Consider the following 15883-nt stretch of genomic DNA (forward strand, 5'->3'; position numbering starts at 1 on the left):
TTTGTGCCTTTCAGCAGAGGTGTAGGGGTTGATTTTCAGCTTGTCATGGAGGGCTGAGAAGAGCTGCAACTGCAGAAATCCCCACTCCGGCACTGCTGTTAAAGGTAAAGGAGTTCATATTGGCAGGGTGTCAGCAGTCTCCCTGTGTTTGTAGCAACCTGGGGATTCCACACCTCCACCTGCTTCCTCCTGGTCCTGCGTGCTGCTCTTCAACAGTTTTCTTACCCCTTTCCCAAAGGTCATGTGGGTGTGCAAGTGGTGGAAGAGTGCAAATAGTTAAGAACATGCAAAGAGCCTGCTGGATCAGGCCTGTCTGGTCCAATATCCTGTTTCTCACAGTGGCCAACTAGATGCCCCAATGGGAAAAAGCCTATAAGCAGGACCAAAGCACAAGAGCTCTCGCTCCTCCTGTGGTTTCTAGCAACTGGTATTCAGAAGCACATAACCATGCTGTAGCTATGGATAGCTTTATTCTCCATGAATTTGTCTTTATCTTCTTTAAAAACCAAATAGTTTGGTTCTAAGCCCAGTTTGGTTGCCACCAAATGGGACTATTTTTAGGCAAGTGGTGATGGAGAAAGCCAGGCAAAATGTGATATGAGGAGGAAGGGAATGATCGTCTGGGAGACCCAGGTACAAACGTCAACAGGAAGGACCCTTCTCATTCTCACAAGATACACCTCTTGAAATTCCCTCCTTTGCAACTCTGAAAGCCTTGTGGTCCTTTGCACCTGGCCTCCTAAGCTTCATCTCCTCCCTCACACTTGGCTTATAGTGGCTGTCACTCAAAATGTTCCCTATTCTTTTGGGGTGGCTCAGACTGTCAAGCCTGTCATGATGAGGACTAAAAATGCACTTACTGAATGTAAATGTCTCTTGATTGACAGACCAGTATAAAACATACTAATAACAGTGTGGCTGCCTGTATGATACAGTGGTACCTCAGGTTACATACGCTTCAGGTTACAGACTCCGCTAACCCAGAAATGGTCTTCAGGTTAAGAACTTTGCTTCAGGATGAGAACAGTAATTGTGCTCTGGCGGTGCGGCAGCAGCGGGAGGCCCCATTAGCTAAAGTGGTGCTTCAGGCGCAGAACAGTTTCAGGTTAAGTACGGACCTCCGGAACGAATTAAGTACTTAACCTGAGGTACCACTGTATGCGGGTTTTGAGTTGAAGCTACGCTGTTTGACAATATGCAGACTCTGTTTGTACCACGTGACCCTGGATTTTAATGTAGATCAATTTCACACACACCCCTGTTCCTGTGTTAACATCACATGTCAAGGTTGAAAGGTCACTCTTCCAAATGGAAAACAGTTTGTTCTACCCCCCCATTAAACACCCCTAAAACCGTGGTAGTACATTCACAAAACAAAGATTATAAGAGGAAGCTAAATTAATTTGAGCTGCCCTTGTGTTCTGTGTGTTTTATTACATTGAATGTGTTCTAGCTGCTCTGCAATTAAAGTCTGTGCGAATGTTTCTTGAAGCAATGTCTAGTTGTAAGCACTTGGGGGAAGCACTTAAAAGAGAATTGAAGAATTTCATTCCTTGATTGAGGGAATTCACGAGAACTAAAAGGGGAAAAAATTGACCTGTGCAGTTCTTGAATCTAGTTCCCTCCCACAACATGAATGAGTGGGGTTCTGAGCTTCAGCGGCTGATGATAAACTTCACATGGCTTAAGAATTTATTGTTATTGTCTGCCTGCTATTAGTTTCCAGTTGCCTTTTAAGGTGCTATGGAAAGGACAATTGAGTCCAGGCACAATTACAAAGCAGCTGTTAGCTGCAATTTAGCATTTTCCCCAAGCTAGTTAAGAAAAAATTGGATCACTGTGCAACAACGGGGTTGATACCGGTTAGCTTTTGCAAAGGGAAAGAACTTGTTATCTGATGCTTGCCATGTCCTCTTCTAGAGTTGTCACAGTTCTTAACCCTGCAAGTTGATGAACCCGTGGTGCCTCTCCTGGTGAACAGGTGGTGTAGCATAACCACTACAAACTGGGAAGCCCTTTGAATTTTGCCCATGCTATGAACTCAAAGCTGTGGCACTGTGGGTAAAACCTCAGCACCTAGGATTTGCCGATCACATGGTCGGCGGTTCGAATCCCCGCGGCGGGGTGAGCTCCTGTCGTTCGGTCCCAGCTCCTGCCCACCTAGCAGTTCGAAAGCACCTTAAGTGCAAATAGATAAATAGGTACCGCTTTATAGCGGGAAGGTAAATGGCGTTTCCGTGTGCTGCTGTGGTGCTGGTTCGCTAGAGCAGCTTCGTCACGCTGGCACGTGACCCGGAAGTGTCTGCGGACAGCGCTGGCTCTCGGCCTCTAGAGTGAGATGAGCGCACAACCCTAGAGTCTGTCAAGACTGGCCCGTACCTTTACCCTTTACCTTTATGAACTCAGAGCGGGACACGGGTGGCGCTGTGGGTTAAACCACAGAGCCTAGGGCTTGCCGATCAGAAGGTCGGTGGTTCGAATCCCTGTGACACGTTAAAGTGCAAGTAGATAAATAGGTACCGCTTTGGCGGGAAGGTAAATGGCATTTCCGTGCGCTGCTCTGGTTCACCAGAAGCGGCTTAGTCATGCCGGCCACATGACCCAGAAGCTGTCTGCGGACAAATGCCGGCTCCCTCGGCCAGTAAAGCGAGATGAGCACTGCAACCCCAGAGTCGTCCGTGACTGGACCTAATGGTCAGGGGTCCCTTTACGTTTATGAACTCAGAAGGTGGCCCAAAGGCAAGTCAGTCAATTTAGTCTCTCTCTGTTCCGCCATCTGCATGTTGAGGGATGTTAATCCTAATTTGCATTACAGGGTTGTTTGCAAGGTTGGCAGCTAGATAATGCCTGCAGAACACTTGAAAGCTCTCTACAAGTGTTTGTTTCTTAAATTAAAATAAAAGATAGACCATTTAGGAAGGCGAATAATTTACTTATTCACTAAACATTCTAAGCACAGTGTACTATGAGAAAATGCTTATCAGTTATTGTTACTGACACACACAGAGTTAGCTATATACTGTAGTCAGCCTGCAACCATGCATTCAGTTTAGTTGCGAGAACCCATTTTGTTGTTGTTGTTGTTTGGGGCATCCTTCTGTCTTGAGAGACAATGGTAGAGTGCATCTTCGGGGGTAAAATCAAACCGTTGGAGAGTTACATTGTCGGCTGTGGTTGTAGAGACCGATACGGGAGAGACATGTTTCATTGCAGGTGGGGCAGGTGAAGGGGCCTAGTTTTGCTACTACAGGTTCACCATGGTGTTTCTTCTCTTTGCTCTTCCCAGTGGTCATTCCTCCTCTAGTCACTGCTCTGGATACACTACATGACTGTCGTTCTCCAAGAGTTTCCCAGGGATTTAAGGGGCCATAGGAGGGTCGCAGCCTTTATACTGGCATAGTACAGTGGTACCTCAGGTTACATACGCTTCAGGTTACAGACTCCGCTAACCCAGAAATATTACCTCGGGTTAAGAACTTTGCTTCAGGATGAGAACAGAAATCGTGCTCCGGCAGCATGGCGGCAGCAGGAGGCCCCATTAGCTAAAGTGGTGCTTCAGGTTAAGAACAGTTTCAGGTTAAGAACAGACCTCCAGAACGAATTAAGTTCTTAACCCGAGGTACCACTGTAGTGTTTATTCAGGCAAAGTATTACTTTCCATTAGTTCTAATTATTTTTTACTTGTCCTTAGTATGCGAGCAGCTTCACGTAAATTTTAGCACTCTTCCTTACAACAACTGGTAAGGAAGAATATAGTCCTTATATTGCAGAAAGAGGACCGGTGGTGACAGGCAGTGTGGTTTGCCTAAGGCTGCTTCGTGAGTTCCTGTCAGCGGGAACTTCCTGATTCACAGCTCAGCGTCTGAGCCATACTTCCTGGTGCTGCGATCTTCCTAGGTTATCTTAAAGAATAATTCCTACTGTCTCTTAATTTTTAAGAGGTTAAGTTTAACATTTCACCTGTGTGTGTTGTACCTGGTTCAGAAAGAGCCCTCAGGGGCCAGAGAGAGCTACTTTTGCGGGAGGCTGATCCCAGGCCTAGGATTGATCCTGGCATCTCCAGGAATAAAAGGATCAGGTAGTGAAATTTCTGCCTGAGACCTTGGGAGAGGCATTGCCAGACAGAGAGCTGCTAGATGGACCAAAGATCTTGCTTGGGTATTGGGCAGTATTGTGGGATTGGCGATTAACACGCTTCATCAAGGGACACACACACAGCCTCTGTGAGACAGGGAAGTTTTAACCTTGCTTGGTAATCAGCCGAAGCAAGGAGTGGCTGTGCTTTTTGGAGAGAACAGGGTGGGGTGTGAGGTGGGAAGAACCAACTTTTAAAGCACTGCGTTTCCCCTTTGGAAACGCTTTAGAAGGAAATGGAAGCAGTGTGCTGCTGTGGTGGTGACAAACACACAAGTTGCACGTAGCTGCTGCCTCGATGAGCTTCAATTGAGAGTCTCTGACGGCGCTGTCTAAAAAAGACTGGCTAAATGTGAACCTGTCATTTTGGCTGGAAGAGGAGGAGGAGAACGGCTTTTGCTGGGAATGCTGCTACAGAAATGGATGGGAGACTATCCTGCCCCTCCCTACAGCTGTTTTTTTTTGGGGGGGGGAATGTTTCTCTTGACTTTGCAAAGAGGAAAGTGTCCGAATTCTACTGCTCCGTGTTCCTTGTGCCTTTAAAATCCTGCTCCGACCTAAGGGTTTGCACTCAAGATCACTTTACATGGATTAGTTTGTCCCTTTAAAAGCACAGTAGTACCTCGGGTTAAGTACTTAATTCGTTCTGGAGGTCCGTTCTTAACCTGAAACTGTTCTTAACCTGCAGCACCACTTTAGCTAATGGGGCCTCCTGCTGCTGCCGCGCCGCCGGAGCACGATTTCTGTTCTCATCCTGAAGCAAAGTTCTTAACCCAAGGTAATATTTCTGGGTTAGCGGAGTGTGTAACCTGAAGCGTATGTAACCCGAGGTACCACTGTACTCTTTAGCCGCACTGATTAAAAGTATATTAAGGATGCACATTTTTTGCGAACCTTTCCCCCTCCGCCCACTACTCCCATCATTTTATGATTATATATCAGCCTTGTAAATAAGCAAGAAGTTACTAGCCTGTAATTTTTCAAAATTATTTTTTACTACCCTTAGCATTTCCATGCTAGCCATTGAAGCCCAAAGGAGGCCACTTGCTTTCATGGAGTTCCATATCTCTGTTGACCGAGGTGAGTTGTTTACCACAAGGCTCTTGCAAATTTGTAGGGTAGCAATTTTGATCTGTGGCAGTGACTGAACATTATTCCAGAAATTATAGCTATTATAGAAATAAAACAAACTTTCTCCCCTCTTTCGTAAGTGCCTTAACAGAACCGAAGAACAGTATCAGAGAGATTCATGTGATGGACTTAATGTAAACTTTGGTGTAGACAACAGGCAGACAGGCCACAGATCAAATGTGGCCTCGAAAGCTACTTACATTTCTGCCTCCTCCTGAACTTTCTCTCCTGGTACATATTTTCCTAAGGATGTCATCACATTGCAGTTTGCTTGGCTGCCAACAGGTGGCACTGTGAATTGCAGTGTGACAGCAAGCTGGGCTCTCAGAGCTGTTTGGGCCATGGCAGCAACTTTGGAGGGCAAGGTGTGGAGGGAACCACAGATGGTGTGAACTATGTGTACAGCATACTGCCTTGGCTTCCATGACAGAAGGTGGGATATAAATGTATTTATGAATGAATGGATAAACATTGTGCTCCCTACCTACAAAGCCCATGCTGCCAGGTGAAGCTAACTTTGTAGAATCTGATCGTCTGTGGGGATGGTTGTTTCAGGAGCTTACTTTGGGAGTCAAAACAGTGTCCTTGAGAGTGTAATTCTGAAGACAAGAAAGGAAGAGTGTCTTTAATTGCTGTGCAGCTGGAGATGCAACAGGCAAAGGAGCTGTATCCTTCACATCAATTTAAGCACGGGAGTCTCCCCCCCCCCACGCCCAGCTGGGACTTGGCAACCAGTAGCTTAACATGCTATTTAATGGGTTATATAATCGAGCAATCAGACGTGTTTCAAACTGCCTCGTTCGGCTATGGGCCTGTTTCTATTCACTTTTGAAGGTAAAGTGGGTTTCCCCACGTTTGCCCAGAAAATGTGCATCTTTTGATGCTCTCTACACCCCTTAAGTAAAACTTGGGCATGCCTTGGAGAGTTTGTGTGTGCCTTTTTTTTTTTTTTGCCTTAAATATCAAACTTCAAAGATCTCCATCTGCTCCAGGTTTTAATAAAAACGTTCAGAGGGAGAACACAAGTAAGAAGTAAAGTTTTCCCACATTCTGCACTTGCGGAACAGGATCTAAGAATTGTGCAGCAGGTGTCTTTTCATTCTCTGCTCCCATGAGTGAATTTCTGCTTCATCTGAGCTTTTTTCGTGCATAGACATTTGGATACAGGGCAGCTCCATCCTCAATTATAGTAATAATTGAGATCTATGTATGTATGTGTTTGTCTGTCTTAGCTATCTATGTAAAATCAGTTCTAATGCTTATTCCTCCTGGGAATGAACCATTCTCAAGTGTTTACATGACTAACTATTAAGGCAGTGCCATGCTGACTATGAGTGATGCTCATGGCACTGTCCAAAAATCTGCTAGATTCCAACTCCCATCAGTCCTAGCCATCAGTCTGCCATGCTCAGGAATTCTGGGAGTGGTAGTCTAAGAACATGCTGGTCACTACTGAGTTTATATAAGCTTAGGAACAGGTGATTGAGAGAGCAGAGAAGTCTATGATTCAGAGCAGGTTTACTCTGAAGCCAGTCTTGCTCAGTTCAACAGGATTTGTTTCCTTGTAATTATGCTCCACATCGGAGCACTGGTGTGCTTTTGAATACGGCCTGAAATGTGGTCTTCTGTGTGACCCAACAACAACCTCAGTGATGCGTTTCTGCCATATCTGCTTGCCTCTTCCATGGCACTATGAGGCTCAGTTCTGTATTATGGGTAGCGTATACCATTGAAAGCGGCTTTAAAGGCCCAGCAGGCTTGGAACAAGAGAAGATTTTACAGCATTGTAAAATGTGGTAGGGCTTCCTTCCCTTTCTGACATTTACCTTCATGGTAGGGGAGCTGCAGTATATTTCCTTCCCACACTGTTCTAGCCGGAGAAGCCCTGGGCGGTTTGGAGGCCCTACAGCTTGTTCCTGTGCCAACATTTGCCCATTTCTACTGTGGAGAAGACTCACAGCTCCTTTTGTGTGGCCCGGGGCTTCTGACTTTCCTGAGCATTATGAGCAAGTTAAAACATAGAGGGTCCTAAGGTTTAAATCTGCCTGTGCACCAGAATGAGTTCCTTGCACCACTTCAGGTGTGAAGAATCCACATTTTTAATGCTTCCCTCCACAAAGCATTTCCTGCCATGCCAGTTTTCCGACTTGTACACAGAAAGTTGAGCTAGAACAAGCTTCCTCAAGCTCGGCCCTCCAGATGTTTTTGGCCTACAACTCCCATGGTCCCTAGCTAGCAGGACCAGTGGTCAGGGATGATGGGAATTGTAGTCTCAAAACATCTGGAGGGCCAAATTTGAGGAAGCCTGAGCTAGAACATTCATATTCTGTTTGCATATACAGTGGTACCTCGGGTTACATACGCTTCAGGTTACAGACTCCGCTAACCCAGAAATAGTACCTTGGGTTAAGAACTTTGCTTCAGGATGAGAACAGAAATCATGCTCCGGCGGCGCGGCAGCAGCGGGAGGCCCCATTAGCTAAAGTGGTGCTTCAGGTGAAGAACAGTTTCAGGTTAAGAACGGACTTCCAGAACAAATTAAGTTCTTAACCTGAGGTACCCCTGTAGTTTTTAATGTAGGGCAATGCTCAAAAGCTGTAATTCTCTCCTCACACCCAAAATGATCCATTTCAGTGATCCCCTCACCTCAGTGAGTTGACTTTGCCACCTCATGTGGGGATTATCTGGTCCAAGCTAGAAGAGATCTCTGCATCAGTCAGTACTCAGGACTGCCCTCGTTGAAATCCTGTTTTCGGGATGTGTTTCTTGGATTGCATCTGCAGTCTGTTTTGCTTGACTGTCAGTATCTTTATTGAGCTGCCATCTCTACGCACCACACCAATATTTACCTTCCCCTTCTACACAGTGGGAATGCGCAGAAAAAGGAATGTGACACACCTACAAGCTTTGAGAGAGATTTCTCGAGGAAAGCTTGCATGGCCGTGGGATCTTCTCAGACAACCGGCCCTGTTCTGCCCCTCCCACTCACCCCCTGGATTCCCCCCACCCCCACTGTTGAGTGAGGAATATAATAGTGGTTGTTGATATCGTAGGAAGTGCCAGGAATGGAAATGGAGCTGGGAAGGCCTGGTGATGCTAAAATTACAGGTAACCCGTGAAAAAAATTGGCTGGTTTTGAGTGTCTCTAAACAAAGATTAAGATTTAGTAGACTTCAAGCTACACTCATGATGATTGGCTTGTTTGTCAGGACTTGGCAAGTGGCGTCCTGTAGAGATCAAGTTTGTTTTCTGCACAGAGAGCCCTTAATTCATCTTGGGAGACTGGAGCTGCTGAGCTGCTGTTCTCTCTTAACTCGCTAATTGACTGTGCTCATTGTAAGGCTGAAGTAATGGAGGAAAGTCCTTTTGGCACCACGATGCCTTTGGCCAGGTGTCCTTACATAGTCGGCACATCACATTTTATCGCACCGTATGGTTTTTGTGCATGTCTCGAAAGATGCAGCATGCAGGCCGACAACTCTGCCGTCCCACAGCATCCCACCGTTCCAAGTTATGCAGCTGGAATACTTTCTGCAAACAGAGGAGGTTCCATGCATTGTTAATTGCTTCATGCCATTACGGAGGTGCAGCTTTTCGGAATCTGTAACTTGGCTTGCTTGTATTATGTGGAGTTCCTGGAAGAGGGAAGGGTAGAGATTTCTAAAAAGGTAGAAGTTGTTGAATTAAATTGTTGAGCAAAGGTTCCCACAATTGCTGCCCTGGGGCCCTTGGCTTTATTGCATATAGCTCCTACCACATTGGCCCAGGCTGCTAAATTTCTGGATATTGTGCATAGATGCTCACCAGTTTTGTGAATCAGCCTGCAGAAGTCAGTAGCTTGCAACAGTTTTTCCCCTCTTTTAAACTGGCCTGCTGCAGGACTGATAGAAGAGCAACAGAAACTTCATTTCTGTGGTGGGTGTGGACGAGGGACAGAGTTCTCCGTTCCCCCTGCTGCCAGCTCACTCATTCGACCTCGTGGGAGTCCAGGGACTTTCCTGTAAAAAGCTCCTGATAGCTTTGGCTATTGTGTTAGTGCTTACAGTACAAGTTTGGTGTGCATATTTATGCAGTGTGTCTAATAGGGCACATATATAGGGGAATACAGGAGTCCTGACATCCGCCAGAGTCAGGGGGGAGAAACAAAAGGACAGCATCTCAGGAGGCCCAATGAGGTGAATAAAGAAATTTATTGTGCTTCCTTTTTTGCCCATCAATAGCAAAATCCTAATGCACTGCCCCCCCTTTTTTAAAAAATCTGGTTCAGCTTTATCATAGAATCATTGGAAGGGGCGGTGGGTGTCATCTGGTTCAACCCCCTGCAATGCAGGAATCAAGTGCCTTGGCACCATAAGGCTGGAAACATGCATTTTGTTTAAGAAGAGATTGTCGGGATTCTCTTTCAAGCCATTGTACACAATTAACTTGGAGCCTGTGTAAGTGCGGGTGCCAACTTGGGCATGTTGGCTTTTTGTGGGAAGAGTTTCCAGAGTATGTCCACACAGCAAAAAAGCCCACTTGTACTATATTGTTCGGTACAGCAGCGTGACAATGGGTTCCATATGATCTCTTACCAAAGAAGGGTGTTTTTTAAAAGGTGTGAAAAGGTCCTTGGTATTCAGGCAGATTTCCATAAATTATGAGTGTCGAAATTTTTGTTTTTCATACGAAATCAAAATGGCTTCTATAGTTGGGATTTAATAACTGACAACAAAAGGTGTTTCAACAGTTAGGTCTGCCCAGTGCTATTTTTCCAGAAAAAGAGGTCCTGAAACTCACTGTGAACACCCCCCCTTCTCTTATAATGGCAATGGCGCACACCAGAGAGGTGCCAGAACTGAGTTCCATTGAGTTCCAGCTGGAGGAAAAAGCTCTGGGTCTGCCCCACTGTTTTCCTGATAAGATTGTAGTTAGTTTGATTTTTGAGGGTAGCTGTGCATATGTACATAGCTCAGAATAGGAATAATCATTAAAAATTTCAGCCATGCGGAAGTTACAGTCCTGTAGTTGGTTTTGTTTGTTGGTAGGCACATGTCTGGTTGGTGTCATTGTATTAACATTGGGCGGATCCATACTATACACTTAACACACATCTGATGCACATTTAAAGCACACAAACTTCCCCAAAGAATCCTGGGAATTGTACTGTCCCCCTCACAAAGACTCCGTTCCCAGCATCCTGAAAAAAACTACAGTTCCCAGGATTGTGTAGGAAGTCGGGGGCTCTTAATGTATGGCATGGATTTACCCAAACTTTTCTTTTCTTTTTTTGATCTGTGGTCGGTGGGGAGACACTGAAACAATCCTTACTGAGAAAGTGGCGAGATAACATGGAAGTTGCGAATTAATTTCACTCTTGTTAGCCACAAGGGAATCCAGAACTGGCGCTGTAGCTTTTCCCCAAAAGTTTTCAGAGAAACTAGAATGATTTACTTTCAGGAGCCCAATAAATAATAAGGAATACTGGGACTTAAGTGGACTGCGCAGTCTAGGACAGTAGTGGTTAAGAAAACAAGAATGAATGAATTTTGAAGCGCAGGATCTCACATTCTGCACCAAGTAGAAGAATACACAGTAATTTTCCATAGCCTGGCGTTCATTGTTTACTCCTTTCTAGTGCCCAAGCTCTTTAAATTCTGTTTTCACTATAAAATTCTGCAATTGAGAGCTTCAGTGGCAGAAACTTAGAAGATGCTCTTAGTTTACCTATAGTTGGCTGATGCTGATTTCATATACTTTTCTCTTGCAAGGGACAATTTCTTCCATCGTGGTTCTGAATGGCATTTGTGCGAAGCTTTCTGAATAGGTCTCTGTGCAGAAATTTCTCGGTGTGGGTTGCCGAAAGTGAACCTTGGTCCCTACATGGCTTGGTGAGGCTTCTTAGGATGCTGAGTGGCTCCTTCTGCTTCCTGTGGGCTGAAGTTTTCAAGCCCCCCACGTCTGCACTGACCTTGGTCCTCTGTTTCTGTTCCAGGCGAGTGGTGCGAGAGTAGCTAGCGAAATTCAGTGTTTCAAAAGGAATGGCAAAGCAGCACATCTTTGCCTTTGGTCTTGGGCTGTGGGTGGTGGGTGGGAGAGATTCCATTTAGAAAGAAACAAAGCAAACTTTTGGAAAGGAGGATGGAAGGAAGCACTTTGCAAAATTCACGAGAGATGAACTTATCTGTTCTGATACACACATCTTTCTTTCTTTTTATTAGCATCAGTTGAAGCCTGTTAAAAGGGTTGCAATTTCTTGTCCCCCCTTTTCTCTCATGGGCAAAGCTTTTGAAAAAGACTCCCTATCAGTGCTGAGAAGGATGATTCACGGAATTTGCAGAACATGAGCTTTCTCCTGATGCAGGAGCTGGCTTGCAACACATTTCCTTTAAGGGAGCCCGGTAGGCAGGTTGGTGTCAGTTTGCATAGAGAGCTAGATGCACGTTTCCCAGATGATAAACTGAGCCTGTGATTATCCTGGTCCTTAGCAGGCAGCGCTGCTAAGTGCTGAGTAGCTGACTTGCCTTGGAACAAATTCTGTTTATGGAAGAACTATGACTGTGTGGATGTATAGCTTTTGGGAGGAACCATTTAACGATCAGACTTGACCACTAGCTTCCCAAGGCTCCCGTCTGTATTTCTGGGTTCTTAACTATTAAATAAAAACACGTCTTTTTCCTTATGGCTGCAGAGATGAAACTGAGCCAGTGTTTACATATTTTTTTTCATGTTTTGGCATTTTAGGGCCACAGGTTATCCAAACATCCTATTAGGAATAAAAGACTTAGCCAGATAATTTGGCAGAGAGGTTTGCCTATTGTAAAGACATGCTTTTTCTTCTATAAATATAATTTTAAAACAACAACCCTTCAAAATCCATCCAGCCTGCACATTGCTAATAAGCAACTAGCATCTTTTCTGCTGTTGTAATATTGTTACACTCTAGGTCACTGTTTTACAAACAACCAGTTGTAGCTGAGATGAGTATGATTTGCCTAAGTGTTTCATAGCTAAGTAGGATTTGAACCCCGGTCCCAAGGCTATTTCTGGCGAGTTGCTGGTTTCTCATATTTTGTGACCTGGCTGAAAGATCTGCCCGAATTTTTTTCAGCATTTTTGTTGTCTTGGAAGAATTACAAACGTGGGGAGATTGAATTAACTTGCAAGACTTGAATTCTGCAACCATTCTGACTGTGCTTGTGATCTAAAGTAATGAACTAATGCTAACTGTACACATCTGTTTAGCAACAATATGCCTGTTTTCTTCTTGGCAGTAGCTCAACCTGCTAATTCGAATGTGCTGATTTTGAGAATTAAAGTCAGTGCAGATTCAGGAGTCAGAAGCCCTCCCAGCTTTGCAATAAACTGTGGCGTGTGGAAAGAGGCTAGGTCTTCCAAAAAGAGAAAATAAATGGAAGACTGTCCAATATCTAACCGCATCAGGCCCTTCTCAGTGAGGCAGAACATAATGTGTTGTGGAACGTAAGAGACCTGTGCAGTAACATTGCTTGGGCAAGGCTCCAAAGGTCTCAATGCAAGCAGTATTTACTTAAGTTGAACCAACCCCTTTTAGGAAGGCAGCAGGAAATCCAGCTGCCGTTGCGTGGTCAGCAAAAGATTAAAAAACACACAGACATTTGCAGCTGTGTGTAGGGGGGACGGACTTGCTTGTGCTGGAGGATGGCAAGCTGAACCAAAAGGACAGAACAGGGGCTGCCCTGTTGTGGGTACTTCTTATGAATTCAGGACAGAAGAAGTGAGGCATAAGCCGGACGGATGCTTGACTTAAGTGTTCTGGTGCCTGGAATAGCGGGATTCTGTTTCGCTGCCCCTTTTTAATGTGGCAGAATAGGCTGCTTTGCATAGAAATCACACGCACAGCAATATTCTTCCTCTCCCCCCCCCTTTCCTAGTTTATTGATAGAATCTCTTTCTTCAAATGGCACCAGATAGCGCTAGGTTTTAGCCCCACCATCACCCGCAACTGAATCCAGACAACACCCTCTCCTTTAAACGTTCTGCCTTAAAGCTCCCAGTTGATTATAGGCTGTGTAATAATTACAGCAGTTTGCAATAACTGAATGGAGCTACTATTTGAAAGTCATCTGATCTATATTTATTGCATCCTCTCTCTTCCCCCTCTTTACCGCCCCCCCCCCCCAGTTTTTCTCTTTGCATCCATAGTTGCTGACGCTTCACCCAAAGGGGAAGGGGTGAGAAACTCCAGAGCATTTGTTACCAATTAAGCAGCAAGTACATTCTCTTAGGTCTCCCGAGTGCTGTGTGTGTGTTTTAGTCAATGGGTGAGATTGTAAAGGAAGAAAAGGGAAGAGGCGTCTCACGTAATCTGGTGTGATTCAGACTGGCACAGCCGTTTTGTTTTGGTAAGCCAGTTAAGCAATTAGGCACTCCAGGGAATGGCCTTATCATGAACTAATCGCTCCCCTGGGTGCATAAGGGTATGAAATACAGCCAGGATGCACGTTCTTGACATCCTCCAAAACGCAATAATCCCCAGAATCGAGCCACGCTCCCTTGAGCCATCTTACTGCTATTTTAAAGCCCTTTTGTTACTTCGGAAAGGAAGATAACAAATAAGGGTTGCCAGATCAAGATTTCTGAAAAGGAGGTGACACTGCAGATATTCTGTTTCTGAAATTAGGAGCATCATTAGGGGCATTCTGCTCGGGCATCTGCATTAAAAGTTTGCGCATGTATGTGTGTGTGTGTGTGTATATATATATAACGCATCATGTTATAGTATAAGCCAACATGCATGGAGATGTTGAAAAACAAGCTTACTGCTCTTTATTTTGAGCCCATTTGGGTTTTACTATAGCTTGTAGAAGAATCTTAGGCGCTCTGCTGTTTAGATGCCTAAGAATTTGTAGAATGTCAAACTAGGAGCTAGAACCATAGAATTGTGAAGTTGGAGGGCATCCCAAAGGTTCAAATCCCCACTCGGCCATGAAGCTTGCTGTGTTTTCCAGTTTGCTCACTTTCAGCTTAATCCACCTTTACAGGGTGGTTGTTGTGAGGATAAAATGAGAAGAACTATGCACACCTCCTTGAGCTCCGTGGAGGAAAAGCGGGATATTTAAAAAGAATAATGCTGAAGGACAGGAGCTTGAGAAATTTCTTCAGTCCTGCACAGACAATCCTCAGAAATAGTTTTTGGATAATCTGATGCTAGCCTCTGAGAATGCGGAAATACTGTGGTGCAATGAAGCCCCATTGAGTTTGCATGTCTTCCCCTTCTTTCTTCTTGGGAAGGGCTGTAGTGGTGGAACATATTATTTGCATGCAGAAGGTCCCCTGTTCAGTCTCTGGGTGGCGTTGGGAATGTTCCCCACCTGAAACCCTGGGGAGCTGCTTCCAGTCAGTGTAGACAGTATTGAGTTAGATCCCTGGAGACTTGGGTCTCCAGCTCTTCTTGGACTACAACTCCCATCATCCCTAGCTAGCAAGACCAGTGGTCAGGGATGACTCAGTGTAAAGCAACTGCCTGTGTTCTTCTCTTTGCACATCAAATCGCCTTGAGCAAGTAGTTCTTCCTCTGTCCCAATTCCCAGCAGGCAAAACGGAAACTTGGAAATCCACACCAGATGTGATACCAGAACCTTTTTCTGCCTCTGCCATAGCTTGTTGACAGGGAGTGGGGCTCCCTCACTGCTGCTCCCTGTTTCGCAATTTAGACATTGATCCCAGGAAGCGAGCCTGTGTCAGCTGTGGCTTAATTCTCGATAGGTGAGTTCTGCCATCTGGTTGCCATCATTAAGATTCACTTAACCACTTTCCCACATGTCGTACTGAGTCCCTTATTTGGGAGTGCCTCCAATCTCTCTCACCCCCTTTGTTTTAGCACGTTGTTAAAGCCAGCCTGGCGAAGAAGTCAGCAAAAGTGACTGGCCCACAAACATTTTTACTAGCCTGCTCACTCTCGCAGACCTTTTGTGTTTAGCCATTGGTGACGTGAAAGGAAGGGGTGGGTGGATGAAGGAGACAACAAAACAATCATGACTTCTGGAAAACGTCCCTTTGTCTAGTCACCTGTGTTTTTGTGTTGTGTTAAGTGTGATCTTTGGATTTAATAAATAATAATAAGCTGGAGAATTGCCCCAGGTGAGTGGTTATTGAAAAGCAGTTCTGTGAAAAACATAAAATCCCGCGTATAAACCGGCAGGATGGGGTTCATCCCCTGCAGTTGCACTGAGCTTCAGAGGGTGCAATGCAACTATAACAGGAAAGGATCCTGACAGCAGCCACTCCCAACTCCAAGCTGTGGAATAAAGCTGGACAGTTTTGGAGGGTGTGCATGAGGGGATCATGTAACTGGGAGACCCCCACCAGCCCCTTGTGGAGGAACAGCACAAGGTCCTGGATCAAGTAGCCCAATCCTATTCATCTCTACTCTGGATTAAATCCTAATAAATTAATGGGGATGTAACTGGGAGACCCCCACCAGCCCCTTGTGGAGGAACAGCACAAGGTCCTGGATCAAGTAGCCCAATCCTATTCATCTCTACTCTGGATTAAATCCTAATAAATTAATGGGGATGATGCCAGGTTAAGGGTGCACAAGGCCGCTGTTCCGAAAGTGAGCCCTTTTGAACAGAGGCAGGACTTTTCTTCTGAGTAG

General features: G+C 45.2%; 1 protein-coding gene across 20 annotated transcripts in view; it reads left to right on the plus strand.

The window, feature by feature from the left end:
- RREB1 (ras responsive element binding protein 1) overlaps positions 1 to 15883 on the plus strand; it is a 120943-nt gene that overhangs the window by 44787 nt on the left and 60273 nt on the right. Inside the window, exon 1 of one of the 20 annotated variants that reach the window (XM_053396970.1) lies at positions 11569 to 11653. The exons of the other annotated variants lie outside the window; for them this stretch is intronic. The gene's annotated coding sequence lies outside the window, so the exon portion shown is untranslated. Of the gene's footprint in view, positions 1 to 11568; positions 11654 to 15883 lie in introns of those variants that run through there. 20 annotated transcript variants of the gene reach the window in all.

The sequence above is a fragment of the Podarcis raffonei genome, chromosome 7, assembly GCF_027172205.1.
Source record: "Podarcis raffonei isolate rPodRaf1 chromosome 7, rPodRaf1.pri, whole genome shotgun sequence".
Lineage (NCBI taxonomy): Eukaryota > Metazoa > Chordata > Lepidosauria > Squamata > Lacertidae > Podarcis > Podarcis raffonei.